Here is a 22,972-nt window from a genome sequence, read left to right on the forward strand (position 1 = left end):
CTAAATATTTTGTGTCCTTGGCAGGGAGGTTATTCTTCAGTCTAATAACCCAGACTACATCTACCAGTGGATCCGTCTGAATTAAATTGGGAAAGCTCCTTGTAGTAAAATGCATCTTGTTTATTTTGTGTTCAAAGATTCTAATTTATAGTACTAATTCAGGATCATAACCATCTCCCATTTCCCCCCTGCAAGTCTGCAATCTTCCTTGCAAGGGCAGCTGAATGTTTTATAAAAATCAAATATTTATGGTTGGTATGTTGCTTAAGAAGGAACAAACTTCGTCATGGTCTGTCACTGCTTTATCAGAATATTCCTTTAACAGTCTAGACTGGAGCACTGGGCATGAAGATTGGAACAAATTGTAATCTCTCTTGAAACACAAGGAAGAAGAGGAGCAGTACCTGAGCTTTCTGAAAATCTCACCACTATGATATGGTGACTTCTGAGGAAGATCCTAAAAGTTCGGGTTTATTGATTTGCTATGATATCTTCATTATGTGATCTGTATGTATCTGCAGCTCAATTAGGCACCTTCTAAAGCCATTCTGCCACAATTACAGAATTTTAAAAATATTTGTTAATGGGATGTGAACATTGCAAGCTTGCCCATACCCAATTGCCCTTGAGAAGATGGTGGTGAGCTGCCTTTGTGAACCACTGCAGTTCATGTGGTGTAGGTACACATACAAGTGTTGCTGGGGAGGGACTTCCGGGATTGATAATGAAGGAACAGTGATATATTTCCAAGACTGGATGCAGTGTGGTTTGGAGGGGACCTTGAAATGATGGTGCTCCCATGTACCCATTGCCCTTGTCCTTCTAGACGGTAGAGGTTGTCGATTTGGAAGGTGCTGTCTGAGGAGCGTAGGTGAATTTCTGCAGCAACTTACGGTAGCGGCCATGACCAGCTAGGTCGCACGCACGGCAGCTCACGCCGGGATCGGGGTTTCGGACCGTCAAACGGGTCAGCAGCGGCACTTGTAGAACGGGTCCGATGTGGGAACGGACGCTGGAGAGTTTCCCCCCAGTGCTGTATGGAGGGAACCAGGAGCGGGGCTGTCAAACGAGCAATCGCCGGGAAGAAGACAGCGCGGGTCCGGGAGGACAAAATGGCGGCCGGCACAGATCGAGAAGCGTGGGCTCAGTGGGCCAGAGAGCCATAGGACTTTTTGAGGAGCTGCTTCGCAGAACTAAAAACAGAGATGCTGGCCCCTATGAAGGCCTCCATGGAAATGATGGTGGAGGTGCAGAAGGTACAGGAGAAGGCGATCAAGGAGATGGAGAGGAAGGTGTCTGAGAATGAGGACGAGATCCTGGGCCTGGCGGTCAGGGTGGAGGCGCACAAGGCCCTACACAAGAGATGACAGGAGAGGCTGGATGACCTCAAATATAGGTCTCGGAGTCACAACCTGCAGATCCTGGGCCTCCCTGAAGGTGCGCGGAGGCCTTCCCGTGGCCCTTGGAATTGGACGGGACGCATAGGGTCCCAGCCAGGAAGGCGAGGGCGAACGAGCCACCGAGGGCGATGCTGATAAGGTTCCACCACTTTACATACAGGGAGCGTGTCCTGCGTTGGGCAAAGAAGGAGAGGAACACCAAGTGGGTGAATGGCGAGATTCACATTTACCAGGACTTGGGAGCTGAACTGGTGAGGAGGCGTGCGGGTTTCAACTGGGCTAGACAGGAACGACAGGGGCAACGACCTGGCTGTGTTGTCCGGCACACGGGAAAGATCCGGATGGCAGTTGCCCTCTTACCCTTTGGGGGAGGGGGGTTTGGGGGCCCGGAGGAGGAGACGATAGTAGGTTTGGAGATAGAGGCGGGAGCTTCCGGGGTCAGCATGGGTCAGCTAACTTAGGGAAGCACAATGGGGGGTAAATAAGTGCTAAGCGGGTGCTGGCGGAGGGGGTGGGAGCGGGGGCTGGGGGGGGGGGAGGGTGATGCTTTTTGCTGACTTGAAGGGGAGCAGTTATGGGGATGGGTGGAGAGTCGGGCTGGGTGGGGGTCTCCGGCAGGAGGGCTGGAGCGAGCGGGGGACGCGGGTACGTGGCTGGCCGAGAAAGGGAGATAGCTAGTAGCAGAGGGGGGGGGGGGGGGGGGGTTAGGATGTTAGCCCCCCATCCAGGCTGATCACGCGGCATCTGTTGAGGGGCCTGAACGGGCCGGTCAAGAGGTCCCGCGTGTTCTCGCATTTAAAGGGGTTGAAGGTGGACGTGGCCATGCTACAGGAGACACAGTTAAAACTCGCTGACCAAACGAGATTAAGAAAGGGATGGGTGGGCCAGGTGTTCCACTCGGGGCTAGACTCAAAGACCAGAGGGGTGGCAATTCTGGTTAGTAAACGGGTGGCATTTGAAGCAGGGAGCATCGTGGTGGACAAGCTGGGCAGGTACATAATGGTGAGCGGCAAGCTACAGGGGGACCGGGTGGTGCTGGTGAACGTCTATGCCCCGAACTGGGATGATACGGAATTTATGAGGCGCATGTTGGGTAAAATCCCGGATTTGGAGACATGTAACTTGATTATGGGGGGATGACTTTAATACTGTCTTGGATCCGGTGTTGGACTGATCTAAGTCCAGGTCGGGAAAGAGGTGGGCGGCGGCCAGGGCCCTGTGGGGGTTCATGGATCAGATGGGGGGTGTGGACCCATGGAGATGCTCCTTTTTCTCCCACGTCCATAAAGTCTACTCGCGAATTGACTTCTTTGTGTTGAGCAAGGCGTTAATCCCGAGGGTGGAGGGGGTTGAGTATTTGGCCATTGCAGTTTCAGACTATGCCCCGTACTGGGTGGACCTGCGACTGGGGGCGAATCGGGGGCAGCGCCCTCTCTGGAGACTGGATGTGGGGCTGCTGGCAGATGAAGAGGTGTGTGGGCGGACAAGGAGAAGCATTCAGAACTATGTGATAACGAATGACACGGGGGAGGTAACAGCGGCAGCGGTTTGGGAGGCTATGAAGGCGGTCATCAGGGGGGAGTTAATCTATATTAGGTCCCACAGAGGGAGAGGGAGAGGCTGGTGGGAGAGATGCTTAGGGTGGACAGGATGTATGCGGAGGCCCCCGAGGGGGGCTGCTAAAGGAGCGCCGGAGATTACAGGTTGAATTTGATCTGTTGACCACGGGGAAGGCGGAAGCACAGTTGAGGAAAGTGAAAGGGGCAGTCTACGAGTATGGGGAGATAGCCAGTAGGATGCTGGTGCACCAGCTTCGCAGGAGGGAGGCGGCCAGGGAAATCAGAGGGATGCGGGATAAGGAGGGTAATACGGTGTTGAGCCCAGAGAGGATCAATGAGGTCTTCAAGGAGTTTTATGGGAAGCTGTACGAGTCAGAACCCCCGAGGGGAGGGGAAGGAATGAAGCAATTTATGGATCGATTGAGGTTCCCAAGGGTGGACGAGGATCGGGTGGAGGGACTAGGGGCCCCGATTGAGTTGGAGGAAATAGTTAAGGGACTAGCAAGTATGCAGTCGGGCAAGGCCCCGGGTCCGGACGGCTTTCCTGTAGAATTTTATAAGAAATTCTCGGAGTTACTGAGCCCGCTCCTGCTAAGAACCTTTAACGAGACAAAGGAGAGAGCCCCCCCCCCCCCGACGATGTCACAGGCATTGATCTCGCTCATTCTGACAAAGGAGAAGGATCCGCTTCAGTGTGGGTCCTACAGGCCGTTATCACTCCTGAATGTAGATGCCAAATTGCTGGCAAAAATTCTGGTCACCAGAATAGAGGACTTTGTCCCAGGAGTGATCGAGGAAGACCAGACGGGTTTCGTCAAGGGCAGGCAACTGAACACGAATGTGTTACCTCTACACGGATGACCAGCTGTTATATATTTCAGACCCGCTAGAGGGCATGGGGGAGGTCATGAGGATCCTGGGGGACTTTGGGAGCTTCTCGGGATACAAGTTGGGAAAAGTGAGCTGTTTGTAATCCATGCTAGGGGTCAAGAGGAGAGACTGGGGGAGCTCCCGCTCAAGATAGTGGAGAGGAGCTTTCAGTAATTAGGTATACAGGTGGCTAGGAACTGGGATGTCCTACACAGGCTCAACTTATCTCGGCTTGTAGAGCAGATGGAGGGAGACTTTAAAAGGTGGGACATGCTCCAGCTTTCCCTGGCGGGAAGAGTGCAGATAGTGAAGATGACGGTTCTTCCCAGATTCCTGTTCGTTTTTCAGTGCTTCCCCATTTTCATCCCCAAATCTTTTTTCAAGCGGGTGAACAGGATTATCACTGGGTTTGTGTGGGCAAATAAAACCCCGCGAGTCAAAAGACTATTCTTGAAGCGTTGGGGGGGGGGGGGGGGGGCACTGCCGAACTTCTGTAGCCACTATTGGGCGGTTAATGTGGCCATGATAAGGAAATGGGTAATGGAGGTGGGGGCGGCTAGAGGCGGTGTCATGCAAAGGCACCAGTCTGGGGGCACTGGTTACGGCACCGCTGCCGTTCACCATACAGCACGATACACCACAAGCCCAGTGGTGGCGGCGGCACTGAGGGTATGGGGTCAGTGGAGAAGGCACAGGAAGGAGGAGGGGGCCTCAGTTTGGACCCCGATACAGAACAACCATAGATTTGCTCTGGGCAGGATAGACGGGGGGGGGGGGGGGTTTCAAGGCTGGTATAGGGCAGGCATTAGAAGGATGGGGGACCTGTTTATAGATGGGACTTTTGCCAGCATGCAGATACTGGAGGAGAAGTTTGGCCTGCCCCCGGGAAATGCTTTCAGATACCTCCAGGTCCGGGACTTTCTCAAAAAACAGGTGGGGACATTTCCGCAGCTACCCCCTCGAAGGATACAGGACAGGGTAGTGTCTGGCATCTGGGTAGGAGGGGGGAAGGTGCCGGACATACCAGGAGCTGCAGGATGTGCAGGAAGCCTCAGTGGAGGAGTTGAAGGGCAAGTGGGAGGAGGAGCTAGGTGAGGTGCTAAATGAGGGCCTGTGGGCTGATGCCTTGGGCAGGGTGAACTCGTCCGCATCATGTGCCAGGCTCAGTTTAATTCAGTTTAAGGTGGTACATCGGGCTCACATGACGACGGCGACAATGAGCATGTTTTGTGGGGTGAAGAACATGTGCATGAGATGTGCAGGGAGTCCGACGGACCATGTCCATATGTTTTGGGCATGCCCGGCGCTTAAAGAATTCTGGCAGGGCTTTGCGAGGACTATGTCCAGGATTTTGGACATACGGGTGAAGCCGAGCCCAACAATAGCGATCTTTGGGGTGTCGGAGAATCCGGGAGTGCAGGAAGCGAAAGAGGCTGAGGTGTTGGCCTTTGCCTCCCTGGTAGCCCGGAGACAAATCTTGTTAATGTGGAGGGACTTGAAACCCCCGAGCGTGGAGACCTGGGTTAGCGACATGGCTGGGTTCCTCAGCCTGGAGCGAATAAAGTTTGCCTTGAGAGGGTCCTTGCTGGGGTTCTCCCGGCGGTGGCAACCTTTCCTTGACTTCTAGGGGAGCAGTAAAGTGTCAGCAGCAACGGGGGGGGGGGGGGGGGGGGGGGGGGGGGGGGGGGGGGGTTCAGGTGGGAGGAACTGTTGATATAATATGTATTTTCATTTTGTATAATGATAGCAGCCACCTTGTTTTGTTAAATTTTTCTCGTTTATTTTCTTTGTTATGTAAAAATTTTGATTGAAAAAAGCTTTAGTAAAAACAATTTTTAAAAAAAGAATTTCTGCAACATTTCTCGTAGATAGTACACACTTCTGCCACTGGATCAGTGAATCTTTGTGGGTGGGTTGCAATCAGGTGGGATTGGAGGAGGGGAAAGCACTTGGCTTGCACCAGTCACATTGATCAGCATTTAAGGAAGGGAGCTAACTTCACAGTAGGCATATATTTCTGGCTATGCCCATTACGGGGACCTTGTTTCATCAGATGGGGAAAGGTTGGAATTAAGCCTGGAATGCAGGACTGGGCTTAAAAGGTTGAAATATAAAGGTACTGGCATGCCATTTTCTTCTGCAGGTTATTCTATAACAGTGAAAACTCTCAAGGAAATTCAGAGGCTGAAGCAACAGCATCTGGAAAGCATTTCCTCAAGGCCAGATTTGAGAATATATGCTTGTATTTTCTGGGTTTGGTGTCAGTATTATTGTGTATAGACAAACACCTGTTAACGACAAACTTGTATGACCATATTCAGTGGATAAGCGGTGGGATTCTCCGACCTATTGCCGGGTCAGAGAATCTGCGGGGGGGGGGGGGGGGGGGGGGGGGGGGCGGCATGAATCCCGCCCCGACGCCGGCTCCCGTATTCTCCGGCACCGGTTTTCGGGCGGGGGCAGGGTTCACGCCATGCCGGCTGGGGGCCCTTGGCAGCGGTCCGCCCCCTCGGCAATTCAATGGGCCGAGCGGCCGTCCGTTTTTGGCCAGTCCCACCGGCGTGGGTTACGCATCGTCCCACACGGCACCTGGCAGGTAAGTCAGCGGGGGCGGTCATCGGGGGGTAGGGGGGGTCGCAGGGGGATCCGGCCCGGGAGGGGGCCACGGTGACATGGCCCGTGATCAGGGCCCACCGATCTGCAGGCGGGCCTGTTCTGTGGGGGTACTCCTTCCTTCCGCGTCGGCCCCTGTAGGGCTCCGCCATGGCCGGCGCGGAGAAGAGAACCCCCCGCGCCTGCGCCAAAATACGGCAGCCGGTCTGCGCATGCACGGAGCAACGGCAGCAGATCTGCGCATGCGCAAGATGACGCGGGCCCTTCGGCGCACACGCAAACTCGCGCAGTCCACTTCAGCGCCTGCTGGAGCGACGGCAATCTCTCCGCCATCCACCTAGTGGACGTGTGGAGAATTCCGGAGTAGTTGCCGCCGGTTCTCCCGCCGCCGTGGGGACTTAGTCCCCAGAAGGGAGAATTCCGCTGATGTTGTCTATCTGTGGGGTGCTTAGGAGAATGGGGCAACACAGTCACACATCTTGGGCTGGATTGTCCGCCCCGCCGCGCCACATTTCTGCCCCTGCCCGCCGGCGGGATTCTCTGTTACATCGGCCGGTCAATGGGGTCTCCCATTGTGGGGCAGCCCCACCCTGTCGGGAAACCCCCAGGCGCCGGCAAAATGGAGAATCACGCCGATGGAGGAATCCAGCCACTAGTGAGGGTCAGACCAGCTATATAAGTGGCAAATTGTACATGAAGAGAAAATCCAGGCATTTATCACACTCGCTGTTGTCAATTCTTTTTACAGAAGAAAAGCTGCAATTCAACCAGTATTGAAGGTGCCAATGACTTTATAAAAGACTGCTTTAAACATGTCTTGGACAAATAGCTATTTAGTAGTTATTTTTGACCCATTTGTACTCTCCATAAATGTACCTACTCCAGATTTTAAATTACAGATCTAACGAACGGATGACAATTTGCCAGACAACTTTTTAAAAGCTCCTGTGCCATGCACTTTGTTGAACGGTTGATAATTTTTGAGTTTTTGTAACTTTTGAAACATTTTCATTTTTAATTCTACACATAAGTAAATGCAAAGATGACAATACATCATAGAACATTCCAAATGTGTTGAGGCTATCACATGTGAAATAGCTAAGTGATTTCACAGTTTTAGCAGACAAGTGTTATGTATTCAAGTAACACTGCCTCGGGGGAACATCACGTGATCTGTAGTGCTGTCGGTAGAGTGTTTGCTTTCAGTTCACCATCTTGCACTGTAAGAGCAACATCTCCAAATAAGCACTGTGCTTTGTGACAAATTTAGAATGCGGCACTTCTACTGCTTTCCTCTTTGTGGCTAACTAGGGGAATATGACAAAAGAGAAAACTAGCGATGAGGATTTGAGCCATAAAAAACAACGATGAGATTTGTGGCAATGAAAAATTGCTCAGTCATTTGAAAACTGTAGCCAAAGCCAATTGGTCGGTCGTGAAGAGCCAGCGATGCGATCCAAGGGGTTTGATAAGAAAAGTCAGAACGCAGCTGTAAGTAGCTGAACATATCTTTAAAAAAAGTTTTGGCCGTTTATTTACCGTTGAAGTGGATAAAGGCTGAGGTGCCCGTGCTCGTAGAACTGTGAACGGGCTGCAGGAACAGGAACCCAGAAGGCTGTCCGACTCTGCAACCTACTGCTCGGAAAAATGCTAGTCCAGGCAAGGGAAGAAATTAGTTTTGGTTGTCGGCCAGAAGATTGCTTGTTTTTTTTAAATCGGAAGGAAGGAAGGCTGAAGTGCAGTCCGGGGAACCAGGTCCAAGAATGGCAGGAAAAAGTGGTGCCATGGATGCATTTGATGAGGAGTATAAGACTTTAAATGCATATGAAGCGAGGTTTCAATTGTATGTGTAGCTTACTAGATGTCGGAGGACCTAAAGGCTGCAACGTTTCTCAGTTTAGTAGGCAGTAAAACTTTTATGCTACTACAAAATCTGGTCCACCCAGCAAAGCCAGGAGATATAACCTACAAGGAAGTAATGAAAATCTTGGAAGGACATTTCTCTCCCAGTTCACCATTAATTGCAGAAAGGTTTAATTTCTACCAACATGATCAGAAAGAAAGTGAAGGCATCTTGTAAGTTGGCGGCACGGTGCTACAGTGGTTAACACTGCTCCCTCTCAGCACCAGGAACCGGGGTTCAATTCCGGCCTTGTGGAACTGTTTGTATGGTCTCCCAGTGTCTGTGAGTTTGGTACAACACTGGATGACACCCTTCGTGAGCGGCTGATTTGTGGACTCCAAAATGAAGCAAAAGGGTTGTATTGCAAAGCATGCTGGTCACGTCAAACTTTACCAGTACAAAAAAAGTACAGTCAAGTCTACGTGTTGAGATTACAAGCTGAATGATAGAACTAAAGACTCACCAGAACAGCTTAAAGAGCTGAAACTAGATGTCCTATTAGTAAGAGGTGGTCAACAATTTTTTTGGGAATTCCCAAAACTTGATGATAACCAGGTCAAGAAGGAAGTGGATACAGGAGAAGCTGTTTCATTAATACCCGAGATAATATATGATCGGTAGCTAAAACATCACTTTTACAACCATCAAATGTTATCCTAACAACGTGCACAGAAGAAGTCATACCACTAAAAGGATGCATGGCAAAAGTGGACGATTATAGTCAAAACAGCGGAGTGGCCTCTTCACGTTGCCCGAGAGACCCTTTTGTGCCTTATTTGGTAGGGCACGGTTTGAGCAGACTAAAAACTCAACTGGCCATCGAAAATCAACTGGTTGATTCAATGAATGACCTACAACAAATTCTGGGTAAATATAATGTGTTTGAAGACTCACTGGGCTCCAGATTACTCCAAAATGTCTCAAAGCAAGAACTGTAGCACATATCATCAGGCCAAAAGTCAAAGAAGAACTTGAAAGACTAGTTCAAACAGGAGTCATTGAACCCATTACCACCAGTGATTGGGTTATACTGATAGTTCCTGTTTTGAGACTTGATGGTTCAGTGAGGATATGTGGAGAATTTAAAATCACAATTAACCAAGTACTGTGTGCAGATCACTATCCACTGCCAATAATTGAAGACTTATTTGCAGGACTTTCTGGAGGTCAGAAATTAAGTAAAATAGATATTTCACCACGGTATCTACAGATTAATGTGGTTGCAGAATCACAACCAATACCATAATGACACACAAGTATCTTTCATCACAGAAGACTTTCATTTGGGATGACTTCATCACCTGCCATTTTTTCAGAACTCACGGCTCAAATTCTAAGTGGGCTAACTGGTGGACAATGTTATCTAACTGACACTCTCATTACAGGTTCAAGTGACCAAGAACACGTAAAGAACTCGGAAGCTATCCTGGCGCAGTTACAAAATCACAGTCTTAGAGCCAAAAAAGAAAAGTGTGAATTTATTAAATCGTCTATCAACTATCTAGGTTCCATCATTGAAAAAGATGGCTTACATAAAGAACCAAAGAAGATGGCTGAGATTCTAGAAGCCCCACGTCCTTAAAATGTGAAGCACTGAGTTCATTTTTAGGAATGCTCATTATGAATGGTAAATTCATTCCTAATTTTGCAATGAGATTGAAGTCATTACATAGAGTCAAAGAGGCAAGACACTGGTCCGAAGAATGTGAAAATATATATTAAAATGTAAGAAAAAGTTTTGAAGACGTCAGGGTTATTGGTCTACAACTGCTAGGGGCTGGTTTAGCACAGTGGGCTAAATCGCTGACTTGTCTTACAGAACAATGCCAGCAGCGCGGGTTCAATTCCTGTGCCAGCCTCCCTGAACAGGCGCCGGAATGTGGCGACTAGGGGCTTTTCACAGTAACTTCAATGAAGCCTACTCATGACAATAGCGATTATTATTATTATTATCTTAAGCTGAAGTTACAGCTTGTTTGCAATACGTCATCCTATGGAGTTGGCACAGTGTCTCACACATAAGGTCCTCAGGAAAGGCACGACCAATAGCATTTGTTTCATGAACGTTTAATAGCGCAGAAACAAACTAAGTTCAGCTAGGAAAAGAAACTTTGCGCATCATATTCGCCGTTAAGAAGGTATCACAATTACCTTTACGAACCTCATTTTACACTCTTGACAGATCACCAACCCTTGACGACAATCTTTGGACCGTATAAAAATATTCCTTCATTAGCAGCTAGTTTGTTGCTAGCCGGGGGTCGGCACATGATTATCATATCCAGTATCGAAGATCAGTGCACAAATGCGGATGCTTTATCCAGCCTGCTGTTACAAATCAATCAAGAACCTTTTTTTAATAAAGTTAGAGTACCCAATTTGTTTTTCAATTAAGGGGTAACTTAGCATAGCCAATCCACCTTCCCTGCACATCTTTTTCGGTTGTGGGGGTGAGATCCAGTCTCACAAGAACCTGAAAAAATTTTTGCAAATGCCCTATATCTCTCACACGTGGATAATGTGCCTGTGACTTCACCTCAAGTACAGAGGCAGACAAGAGCCTATCCAGTGATGGGGAAAGTCATGGACAGGGCCCTAAAGGGTACAACATAAGAAGCCAGACCTCAAGCTCTATAACAAAAGAAGACTTGATCTGAAAGTTCAAAGTGGATTTCTGTCGAGGGATTCATGTGCTTACACATCAAGATCCTGATCAACTACATGAAGGACATCCTGGCATAGTGAGGATGAAAGAAATGGCATGCAGTTATTTTTGGTGGTCAGGATTATTGAGGGACACATGTTCCTAATGATAGTCGATGCACACTAAAAATAGCCAGACGCCACAACCATGAAATGCAAGACAATTGAACAAACCACGGATAGATTAGATGAAGTATTCACACGGTTTGGAAGGCCGGAGCAGATCGTAAGTGATTATGGAACTCAATTTACGTCAAAAGAGTTTGAAGATTACTTAAAGGGAATTGGTATACAGCATATCGAATCGGCTCTGTACCGTCCTGCAACAAATGGATTGGACAAATGACTGTTCAGTCACTCAAACATGCAGTTAAGGCATCAAGAGATCAAGGCACCGTATCAAGACGTATTAATAATGTTCTGATATGCAGAACTCATCAGCAATGTTACTCTTCAAGAGGAGACCAAGCACACAATTCAACCTCTTGACACGACCTGATACTTCAGAAACTGTCAAACGATTGCTGGGAGAGAGCAAAACTCAGGAGCGATATGACGAGTGAAAAATGAGTACTAATCATCTTCCTAGAAAAGGCGTCAAATACCGTACATCATACAGATGAGAGAGTTTGGCAAGGTCATATAGACCAACTACTAGCTTCACAGTAAAATCGCTGAGATGTCACCAGAAGTATTCACATCAGAATATGCGGACAGTAATACGTCAGAACTGAGACCTACTACAGAGGAAATTGCAGGATCTGTCCCTGCAGAATCTTCACGAATGGAGACAGACATAGAGGTAGTTTCTCAAAAGGTACCACTACCGAGAGAAAAGGAAGGCGTTTCCAAGGTTTTGAGGAGCCAGATTCCATAATGTTGAGTATTACCTGAAAGAAAGATGTCCTCCTAAGAGTATATTATTGTGTACATATGCAATAACAAAATAATGGTGTCAAGTAATGGAAATTGACGTGGGTGTGTTGAAGTATTAAAAGAAAAATTGTTTGCACTAAAGAAGTGTGGTAAACCACTGTTGCACCTGTATTAGATGATGTATGGTAGGACCTGTACTACAGGTACGGCGGTAGTCCCTGCCTGCTAGCTCCGCCCAGTAGGCGAAGTATAAATGTGTGTCCTCCGTGCAGCAGCCATTTCGACAATTGCTGTGGAAGGCCACACATCTTAGAGTAATAAAGCTTCAGTTGTATTCAACTCTCATCTTTGTGCAATTGATCGTGCATCAATTTATTGCTCTAAGATTTTCAGAAGATGGACTTCTGTATAAAGCCGGATCACCTGCAGCTGGATCCGCAATCAAGCGACACCAAAAATGACTTTCAGCACTGGCTAGCTTGTTTCGAGGTGTACATCAACTCGGCACCAAGCCCTGTTTCGGAGGCTCAGAAAATACAGATACTGTATTCGAGGTTGAGATCCAACGTCTTTCCGCTGATCCAGGACGCGCCAAACTACGCCGAAGCTATGACGCTACTTAAAGAAAATTACGCCCAGAAGACGAACATGCTCTTCACCAGGCACATACTCACCACTCGCTCTCAACTCCCTGGTGAGTCCATGGAAGACTTCTGGCGGGACCTAATCCCACTCGTCCGGGACTGTGACTGTCAGGCCGTTACGGCCACTGAACATTCTAACTTCCTTATGCAGGACGGTTTTGTTACGGGGATTGGGTCGGACCTCATACGCCAGCTCAATCTCACAGAGACAAAGAAACTAGCGCTCTCTATGATGGTCGCCTCACGCAATGTTCAGGCCCTACACCCCCAGCTGCGTGGCCCACCCTTCCTACGCATCGTGGACCCCACAGACGGCCGCCCCAGCGGGGGCCTTATCCAGCCAATACGCCTGCGCCACACGCCAGCCAGCGAACCCCAGGTGTCCCCGATGTTACTTTTGCGGCCAGCAGAAACACCCCCGCCAACGCTGCCCGGCCCGTGCTGCACTTTGTAAGGCTTGCGGCAAGAAGGGGCATTCACCACGGTGTGCCAGGCCCACGCTGTCGCCGCTAACGCCCCCACCCCCCTCGTTTACGGACAATGGGCGCTGCCATCTTCACCTCCCCGGACCACGTGCGACCAGTGGGCGCCGCCATCTACTCCCCCTCAGACCTCGTGCGCCCAGTGGGCGCCGCCATCTTCTAGCCCTCAGACCAAGCATGGCCAGTGGGCGCCGCCATCTTCCCCTCCGCGCAACACGTGCGGCCCATGGGTGCCGCCATGTTGTCCTCCCCAAGATCTTCAGGTGCCGCCATCTTGTCTCCCCCACGGCACATGGGCACCATCAGCGTTCCAGGAGCCGTGCCGCCCGGGCACCCCATCATCCGACACCAGCGATGACCAACCACAACTCGTCTCAGTGACCATCGACCATTCTCGTCCGCACAACCTGGCCACCGCATTGACCAGCGTTAAGATCGACGGACAAGTGACCTCTTGCCTGCTGGACTCTGGGAGCACCAAAAGCTTCATCCACCCGGATATGGTAAGGCGCTGCTCCCTCGTGGTACACCCCGCCAATCAAAGAATCTCCCTGGCCTCCGGATTCCATTCTGTGGCGATCCGGAGGTACTGTACGGTCACACTCACGGTCCAGGGCGTAGAATTCAGTGGCTTCCGCCTCTGCATCCTCCCTAATCTCTGCGCTGCCCTACTACTCGGCCTGGACCTCCAGTGTAACATCCAGAGCCTAACCCTGAAATTCGGCGGGCCCCTGCCACCCCTTACTGTGTGCAGCCTTGCGACCCTAAAGGTCGATCCACGTTCCTCTTCGCAAATCTAACCCCGGATTGCAAACCCGTTGCCACCAGGAGCAGAGAGTACAGCACTCAGGACAGGACCTTCATCAGGTCCAAGGTCCAGCGGCTGCTTCGGGAAGGCATCATCAAGGCCAGCAACAGCCCCTGGAGAGCCCAAGTGGCAGTAGTTAAAGCTGGGGAGAAACACAGAATGGTCGGGGACTACAGCCAGACCATCAATCGGTACACGCAGCTCGACGCGTACCCCCAACGCATACCTGATATGGTCAATCAGATTACACAGTACCGGGACTTCTCAACGGTAGACCTCAAATCCGCCTACCACCAGCTCCCCATTGATAAAGCGGACCGTCCATACACTGCCTTCGAGGCAGACGGTCGCCTCTATCACTTCCTCAGGGTTCCCTTCGGCGTCACCAACGGGGTCTCGGTCTTCCAAAGGGAGAAGGGCCGAATGGTCGACTGGTACGGTTTGCGGACCACCTTTCCGTACCTAGACAACGTCACCATCTGTGGCCATGATCAGCAGGACCACGACGCCAACCTTGCCAAATTTCTCCACACCGCCACTCTCCTAAACCTCACCTACAACAAGGAGAAGTGCGTGTTCAGCACAACCCGCTTAGCCATCCTCGGCTATGTGGTCCAGAACGGAGTTCTGGGGCCCGATCCCGACCGCATGCGCCCCCTCATGGAGCTCCCCCTCCCCCACTGCCCCAAGGCCCTCAAACGCTGCCTGGGTTTCTTTTCATACTACCCCCAGTGGGTCCCAAACTATGCGGACAAGGCCCGCCCACTCATACAGTCCACCCATTTTCCCCTGACGGCCGAGGCTCAACAGGCCTTCGCCCGTATTAGAGCCGATATCGCCAAGGCCGGAATGCACGCAGTAGACGAGATGCTGCCCTTTCAAGTGGAAAGCAACGCATCCGACGTCACCCTAGCCGCCACCCTCAATCAGGCAGGCTGACCCGTGGCATTCTTTTCCCGCACCCTTCATGCCTCAGAAATTCGGCACTCATCCATCGAAAAAGAGGCCCAAGCTATCGTTGAAGCTGTGCGACATTGGAGGCATTACCTGGCTGGCAGGAGATTCACTCTCCTCACTGACCAACGGTCGCTTGCCTTCATGTTCAATAACACACAGCGGGGCAAGATCAAAAATAAGATCTTGAGGTGGAGAATCGAGCTCTCCACCTATAATTACGAGCCCCCAGACGCCCTATCCCGAGGTACATGTGCCAGCGCACAAGTTGACCGACTCCAAGCCCTGCACGACAGCCTCTGTCACCCGGGAGTCACACGGTTGTACCATTTTATAAAGGCCCGCAATCTGCCCTACTCCGTCGAGGAAGTACGGACAATCACCAGGGACTGCCAGGTCTGTGCGGAGTGCAAGCCGCACTTCTACCAGCCGGACCGTGCACGCCTGGTGAAGGCCTCCCGTCCCTTTGAGTGCCTCAGCGTGGATTTCAAATGGCCCCTCCCCTCCACTGACCGTAACACGTATTTTCTCAGTGTGGTCGATGAGTACTCCAGATTCCCCTTCGCCATCCCATTCCCTGACATGATGTCTGCAACCGTCATCAAAGCCCTCAACACAACCTTCGCTCTGTTAGGTTTCCCCGCCTACATCCACAGTGACAGGGGATCCTCCTTCATGAGTGATGAGCTGCGTCAGTTCCTGCTCAGCAGGGGTATCGCCTCCAGCAGGACGGCAAGCTATATCTCCCGGGGAAACGGAAAGGTAGAGAGGGAGAACGGGGTGGTATGGAGAGCCGTCCAACTGGCCCTACAGTCCAGGAACCTCCCGGCCTCCTGCTGGCAGGAGGTCCTCCCTGATGTACTACACTCCATTCGGTCACTACTGTGCACTGCCACTAACAATACACCCCATGAACATCTTTGTGCCTTCCCCAGGAAGTCCACATCGGGGTGTCACTCCCGACTTGGCTCGCAGCTCCACGACCCGTCCTGCTCCATAGGCACATCCGACTCCACAAGGCAGACCCGTTGGTGGAGATGGTGCAGTTGCTCCATGCAAACCCCCAGTATGCCTACGTGGGATACCCCGATGGCCGCCAGGATACTGTCTCCCTCAGGGACCTGGCACCAGCAGGTTCCCCACACACACACACCCCTCCGGCCAGGCGCCGCCCTCCCCTCCCCCTTGCCCATGCCCAAGGATGAAGAGTATTTCGGCACGCTCCCGCAGTCACCGAAGACCAGACCAGTATCGGCATCACCTCCACCACAGCTTCGCTCCCAGCAGCACATCAAGGCCCCGGACCGGTTAATCTCTAACTGGTCCACTGGACTTCAAAAGACACTTCTTTTTCTCACAAAAATTGTATATGTAAAATTCAGTTGTTGTATATAATTCTACACCACTCCCGCCGGACTCAATTTTAACAGGGGTGAATGTGGTAAACCACTGTTGCACCTATATTAGGTGATGTATGGTAGGACCTGTACTACGGGTACGACGGTAGTCCCTGCCTACTGGCTCCGCCCAGTAGGCGGAGTATTAATATGTGTGTCCTCCATGCAGCAGCCATTTCGCCAACTGCTGTGGGAGGCCACACACCTTAAAGCAATAAAGCCTCAGTTATATTCAACTCTCGTCTTTGTGCAATTGATCGTGCATCAAGAAATAAAGGGGGAGGGGTGTAATATATTCAAGTAACACTGCCTGCTGGTGGAACATCACATGATGTGTAATGATGTCACCATCTTGTACTGTAAGGGCAACATCTCCAAATAAACGCTGCACTGTGTTTTGACAAACTTAAAGTGTGGCAACTCTACTTTTCTCTTTGGAGCTAACTAGGGAAATATAACAACAGGGAAAAGCAGCAATCAATGAAGAAAATGGAAGGCAGAGCTACATGTTCAAATCTATAGGCCCAACCATCTTCGACTGCTTCATCAATGACCTTCCTTCCATCATAAGGTCAGAAGTGGGGCTGTTCGCTGATGACTGCACAATGTTCAGATCCATTTGTGACTCCGTGGATACTGAAGTAGCCCATGTTAGAATGCAGCAAGACCTGGACAATATCCAGGCTTTGATTGGCAAGTAACATTCACACACACAAGAGGCAGGCAATGACCATCTCCAACAAAAGAGGATCTAACCAACACCCCTTGATATTCAATGGCATTACCATGTCAAAAACCCTCACTATCAATGTTCTGGGTGTTACCGTTGACCAGAAACTAAACTGGACAAGCCATATAAGGACATATAAGGACAAGCAGGTCTGAAGCTAAGAATCCTGTGTCGAGTTACTCACCTCCTGACTCCCCAGAGCCTGCCCACCATCTACAAGACCCAAGTCAGGAGTGTGATGGAATACTCTCCACTTACCTAGATGAGCGCAGCTCCAACAACACTCAAGAAGCTTACACCATCCAGGACAAAACAGCCCACTTGATTGCTACCCTTTCCACAAACATTCAACCCTTCCAGCACTGACAAACAATGACAGCCATGTGTACCATCTTCATGATGCACTGCAGGAACTCACCAAGGTTCCTTTAGACAGCATCTTCCGTACCCACGACCACTACCATCTAGAAGGGCAGCAAATATTTGGGAACACCACTATTACTGTGAGTAGCTAGTTTTCATTGTGGGTTTAATCACAGGAATTTCAAATTAGAAGCACCACTCTGTCCAGGGCAGTCAGAATGTTTAATAAGCAAAGTGAAGACTGGGCAGAATGCATGGAGAGACTGAAGTGCTTCTTTTTAACAAATGAAATAGAAGGTGCGGCAAAGTAGCATTTGATTCTCCTGAGCATGCACGGGATGAAGACTTATAAATTGGTGAGAGATCTGGCCACACCAGGGATGCCAAGGAAGATGTCATTTGAAGACTTAGTCGCTCATGCCCAGAATGACCATAATCCCACTCTTGGTGATTGTTCAAAGATTCAAATTTCATAGCCGCATTCGAAAAGCAGGGTAATTAGTTGCTGACTTTGTGGCAGAATTACGGCAGCTTTCAGAGCACTGTGATTTTGGAGCACTTTTAGAAGCTCTGCTTAGAGTCTGCCGCATTAACAAAGACAGCATTCAGCGTTAGTTATTGAGTGAAGCCACACTTACCTTTAAGGAGGCTCCTGAAATTTCTCGGGGCTTGGAAACGGCTACCATGCAAAGCTCGACATATCCAGCAGGCTAATGGTGGCGCCTAGGCGGAGGTGCTGCACCAAGTACAGAAAGAAGCTGCAAGCAGAAAGGCGAAAGCAGTGGAGTGGCCACACTATGCAAATCAGTGCAAGTTTCTGGATGCTGTTTGTCACCGATGCAACAAGAAAGGGCGAAGGCTGAGCAAGAAAGTTTAAATTTGAGGAAGCCTCAAGTAACTACTCGCAGGGCAGCACGGTGGCCTAGTGGTTAGCACAACCGCCTCACGGCGCTGAGGTCCCAGGTTTGATCCCGGCTCTGGGTCACTGTCCGTGTGGAGTTTGCACATTCTCCCCGTGTCTGCGTGGGTTTCGCCCCCACAACCCAAAAATGTGCAGAGTAGGTGGATTGGCCACGCTAAATTGCCCCTTAATTGGAAAAAATAATTGGGTAATCTAAATTTATAAAAAAAAAGTAACTACTCGCCATGTAGAAAGCTCATAGGATGCAGATGAGAATTCTTACAACATGTTTAATGACAATGAGGCATGAGCAGAACCTATGTATACTAGAGTGGTGGTGGATGGGAAGCAAATCAGATGGAGGTGGACACGGGAGCCTCCGTATCATAAGTAGTAAAGAAACCTACAAATTGATGTGGGACTCTAACGGAGCACCAACCCTTACGCCAGTAGGAATCAAATGTAGGAAGTACACCATAGATTCCATTCCATTACTTGGGGCATTATAAGTACAACAGTCACGAAGCAAGAGCACGCCACTCTGTGGTCAAAAGGGGATGAGTTTGCTCGGACGTGACTGAATCTGCAAAATTCCATTAAACTGGGTCGAGATCCAGCACCTGAGGTGACCGAGGTTGTTATTAAGAAGTATCTGGATGTGTTTAAGGATGAGCTGGGTACATTGCATGGTAGTATTGTGAAATTATACATGGATCCTCAAGCTACTCCCTGCTTTTTAAGCCCAGGACTGTGCCCTGTGCCATGAGAAGGAAAACGAAGGAGGAGTTGGAGCGGCTGCAAAGGCTGCGAATCGTTGAGCCGATTCAGTTTTCTTGTTTGGGCAGCTCATATCATGCGTAGGGTGGCACGGTGGTGCAGTGGTTAGCACTGCTGCCTCACGGCGCTGAGGTCCTGGGTTCGATCCCAGCCCCGGGTCACTGTCTGGGTGGAGTTTGCACATTCTCTCCACGTCTGCATGGGCCTCACCCCCACAACCCATAGATGTGCAGGGTAGGTGGATTGACCATGCTAAATTGCCCCTTAATTGGAAAAAAAAAATTGTGAGCTCTAAATTTATTTTTAAAAAGCTCATATCATGAGTAATATTACAGCTCCTGTGACAATTGAGGAGCCACTTCAATTTTTTTCAATTCATGGTCTACCAGATTCGCTTGTGTTGGATAATGGCACAATGTTTACAAGTGAATTATTTCAAGAATTCATGCAAAAGAATTGTACACGCCATGTGTGTACTGCGTTGTTTCATCCCACTTTGCATGGTTTGGTGGAGCGAGCTGTTCAAACTCTGAAGAAGGGATTGAAGAGATTGGTGATAAACGTTTGAGTCCAAAGCTCTCAAGATTTGTATTCCAATACTGCATCATACTACAATCCACGACCGAGCCCTCTCCAGCGGAACTGTTGTCAGATAGAAAGCTGAAATTTCAGCTGGATCTCAGAGCAGAACTGAGCAGGAGACGAGAAGCAAATATAGGCACTCAACTTCCACACCAAAGAGAGGTAGTTCAGACCAGATGGCCAGGTTTACATTAGGAATTTTGGCAGTAATCAGGTGGTTACTGGGAATAATTTTAAACCAAAGTGGTCTGGTATCTTGGTCGTGAGACTGCAACACGGAAGAGTTGTTCGCAGACTCCAAGACCATATTCATTTACATTATGATTCAGTCAGGAAAAGCTTCAGAGTCAGCAACAATTACAGATAGCATGGCAGTAGGTAATTCTGCTGTGTGTGTTCACCAGGAAGTGGTTCCTGTGTTTCCAGATGTGCTGGTTGGCTCTGCTGGGATGTGGCAGAGGAACGTCCAGATACAGGTTCACAATCTACCTCTTCACCTATGATTTCAGATCAAACGTTGCAAAATTCACCTGTGGTATTGCATAGGTCACAACGCAATTGCAAAGCTCCTGACATGCAGTTGTATAGTTAAGACATTATTTTATTTTTACTGGCACCTGTTGAGGTTTATGACCATGTGCGAGTTTTGAGTGGACTTTTGTCAGTCTGCAAGAAGTGTTCTGTAAGCAAGCCCCATTTTACGAGAGCTTGTTTTCATAGCATTACTACTGTTATTGTTAAACTTTGTTATTTATTCGTATAAAGAAGTTCCTTATATAAGGAACATATTCGAATACCTGCTTTTTGGTCTCACGTTATCAGAACAACATCTGGAGGTTCTCCTCCAAGTCACTCACCACCCAGACTTGGAAATATATTGCCGTTCCTTCACTGTCGCTGGGTCAAAATCCTGGATATCCCTCCCTAACTGCACTCTGGGTGTTCCTACACCTTAAGGACTCAAGAAGAAAGCTCACCACCACCTACTCAAGGACGATTAGGGATGGGCAACAAATATAAAAAGCAAATTACTGCGGATGCTAGAATCTGAAACAAAAGAGAAAATGCTGGAAAATCTCAGCAAGTCTAGCAGCATCTGTAGGGAGAGAAAAGAGCTAACGTTTCGAGTCCAATGATTCTTTGTCAAAGCTGGTCTAGCCAGAGCCTCCCGCATTCTGTAAATGAACTTTTAAGAACTTACAGAATGCCATGATTATTTGTATAGCTCTCTATAGTCAGACGGCACACCTTGGGACGGAAGCGCCAACATGATGACGTTGGGTCCGGCAGTAAAGCAGTGGGCAGCCACCCTCTGAAATCAGGAGCCATTGCACCATTTTGAAATGAGAAATTAATGATTGTTTAAACCTATTAGCAGTCCAATTGACTGTAACAATACATCCCTGGTGCTGTAATACGTTGCCCTGTGAAATACTCCAGGTGGTAACCTTAACTTTTTTTTCTGATCATGGAATGAAAAGACCGATGATTAGTTTATGTCTGACTGTACTAGGTGAGGCTGCTGACAGGCTCTTCACTCACTCACCTGAAGGCAGGCTGCAACAGGCAGAGAGATGCAGGCAGAGGCTATACCTGCCAATTGTGTACAAAGCTTTTGCAAATGACTGAGAGAGTGCCTGCAGAGACTTTGCTTTTCGTGATCCATGATGACATCTCTGTCTGACATGTTGGCCCCAGAGATCGCTTGGAGGGCTATCCGATGCCTGTGGAATTGAAAGCCACACTGGTGCTGAATGTCTTTGCATCACAGTCATTTCAGGCTGCTTTTGGAGACCTGAGTGGCATAACGCAGCCCGCACTGTACCACAGCATTCCTGAGACAGATCTGGAGCTGGATGACTTCAGGCACCTCGGCCTCCTCTTGCCCTGGATCTGCACCCCTGAGAGACAAGGCGATGGATGCAAGTCAGAACACGTGCCCATAATTAATTCCGTAATCAGTAAAACAGGTTTGGCCCTCCCTATTCTGTCAATGGGGTAAGCAATGCATTCTTGTCGCGTGGATCATATTACTCATGGGCTAGATGGACTCCTTCAATATTGGTGCCAGAAGACACAACCCCTCTGGTATCTCCACACACCATGCGCTCAAAACCCAGCATCTGCCTCCTTACGGATGACTCCAGAGGCTCGACATCCAACTAGAACTCCGCATCTGGCTCTCCTCCAGCATCCTTCGAACAGCCAGAGCCCTGCTCTGATTCAGATTCCATGCGAGTGTGAAGTGCTCTCACCAGTTTGGGGCTCTCTTAGTTGCAAGATGCAATTCCCGATTGAGATGCTCGTATCTGTGCTGACACTGCACTCACTGAGGCTTCCTTTTCCTCCTCCTCCTCAGAGGTTAGCATGGGACTCTCAGGACTGCAGCAGCAGTCGATGGTGCATCTGTGCAGGAGACAAATGTTAGTACGGTTAAAGCCATCTTCTAGATTCAAGTGAACGCACAGGGAAAAATTCCCACATTGGCAACACTCCAAACTGTGTGAGATGTTGCTCTTTGTTTGAGTTGCACAACTTCCAAAATGCAGTCACTCTCCTCCCAGAAGAAGGAGAGCCTTCAAAACAACAAACTATTAATACCTCATTCCTAGACATCCCAGACATCATGCATCCTCCCTTCAGCCCTCTTAAGACATCTGTATTTGAATTGTAAATAATGCCCCTTGCAATCTCACACCCACTACCCACTCTCTGGTGCCTTCCTCCTGATGAGATCATCAATTCACAAGACACGTGATTGGAGGTGAACAGTGGTTTTAATAGTCTTACAACTGAGCCAGCCTGCGACGAGATGAACTGGCAGCAGGCTCACGACTGCAGATATTTATACTTCTGGTTAGTGGGCGGAGCCAAGGGTGGAGCCCAGTACAAACTCCTCATCTCCCCCTATGGGTAGAGCCGCGCAACGGATCGTATACAGAGCCCACAAGGACACAATACATATAATAGAACACAGTGTGAATTACTAGGTTTATAATTCACCACATTCACCCCCTGTAAAAAAATGAAGTTGGGCGGGGGTGATGGGTCGACAAATTGAGCCGGTCCGGCGGCCGAGTCGTCCTTTGGGATCGGCGAACCACCGGGGTTGCAGCCTCTTCTGGTGGCTGGGTGGTGGCGGTCGGTGAGGGTACGATAGTGATTCGGTCCGAGCTTCGTACCCGACTGGTTCGACTGGCGACGGGGAGCGCCGGAAACCCATAGGCGCAGGGGCGCAGAGCACGGGCAGTAAACCTGTAGGTGCGGGGGTGCAAGGCGCGGAGGGTTGTGCGGGGTGTAGTGTGAGGGGTACCTCGGCGGTAGTAGTGGTGGGATTGGATCCTGCAGGCGCCAGGTCCCGGAGGGAAAGTATCCTGACGGCCGTCAGGGTATTCGATGAAGGCGTATTG

At 49.7% G+C, this 22,972-nt stretch overlaps 1 protein-coding gene across 1 annotated transcript in view; it reads right to left on the reverse strand.

Moving 5' to 3' along the window:
* The window catches only part of LOC119951733 (short coiled-coil protein B), an 84,997-nt gene that overhangs the window by 21,773 nt on the left and 40,252 nt on the right, over positions 1-22,972 (reverse strand). The window lies entirely within an intron of this gene.

Source organism: Scyliorhinus canicula, chromosome 17 (genome assembly GCF_902713615.1).
Source record: "Scyliorhinus canicula chromosome 17, sScyCan1.1, whole genome shotgun sequence".
NCBI lineage: Eukaryota > Metazoa > Chordata > Chondrichthyes > Carcharhiniformes > Scyliorhinidae > Scyliorhinus > Scyliorhinus canicula.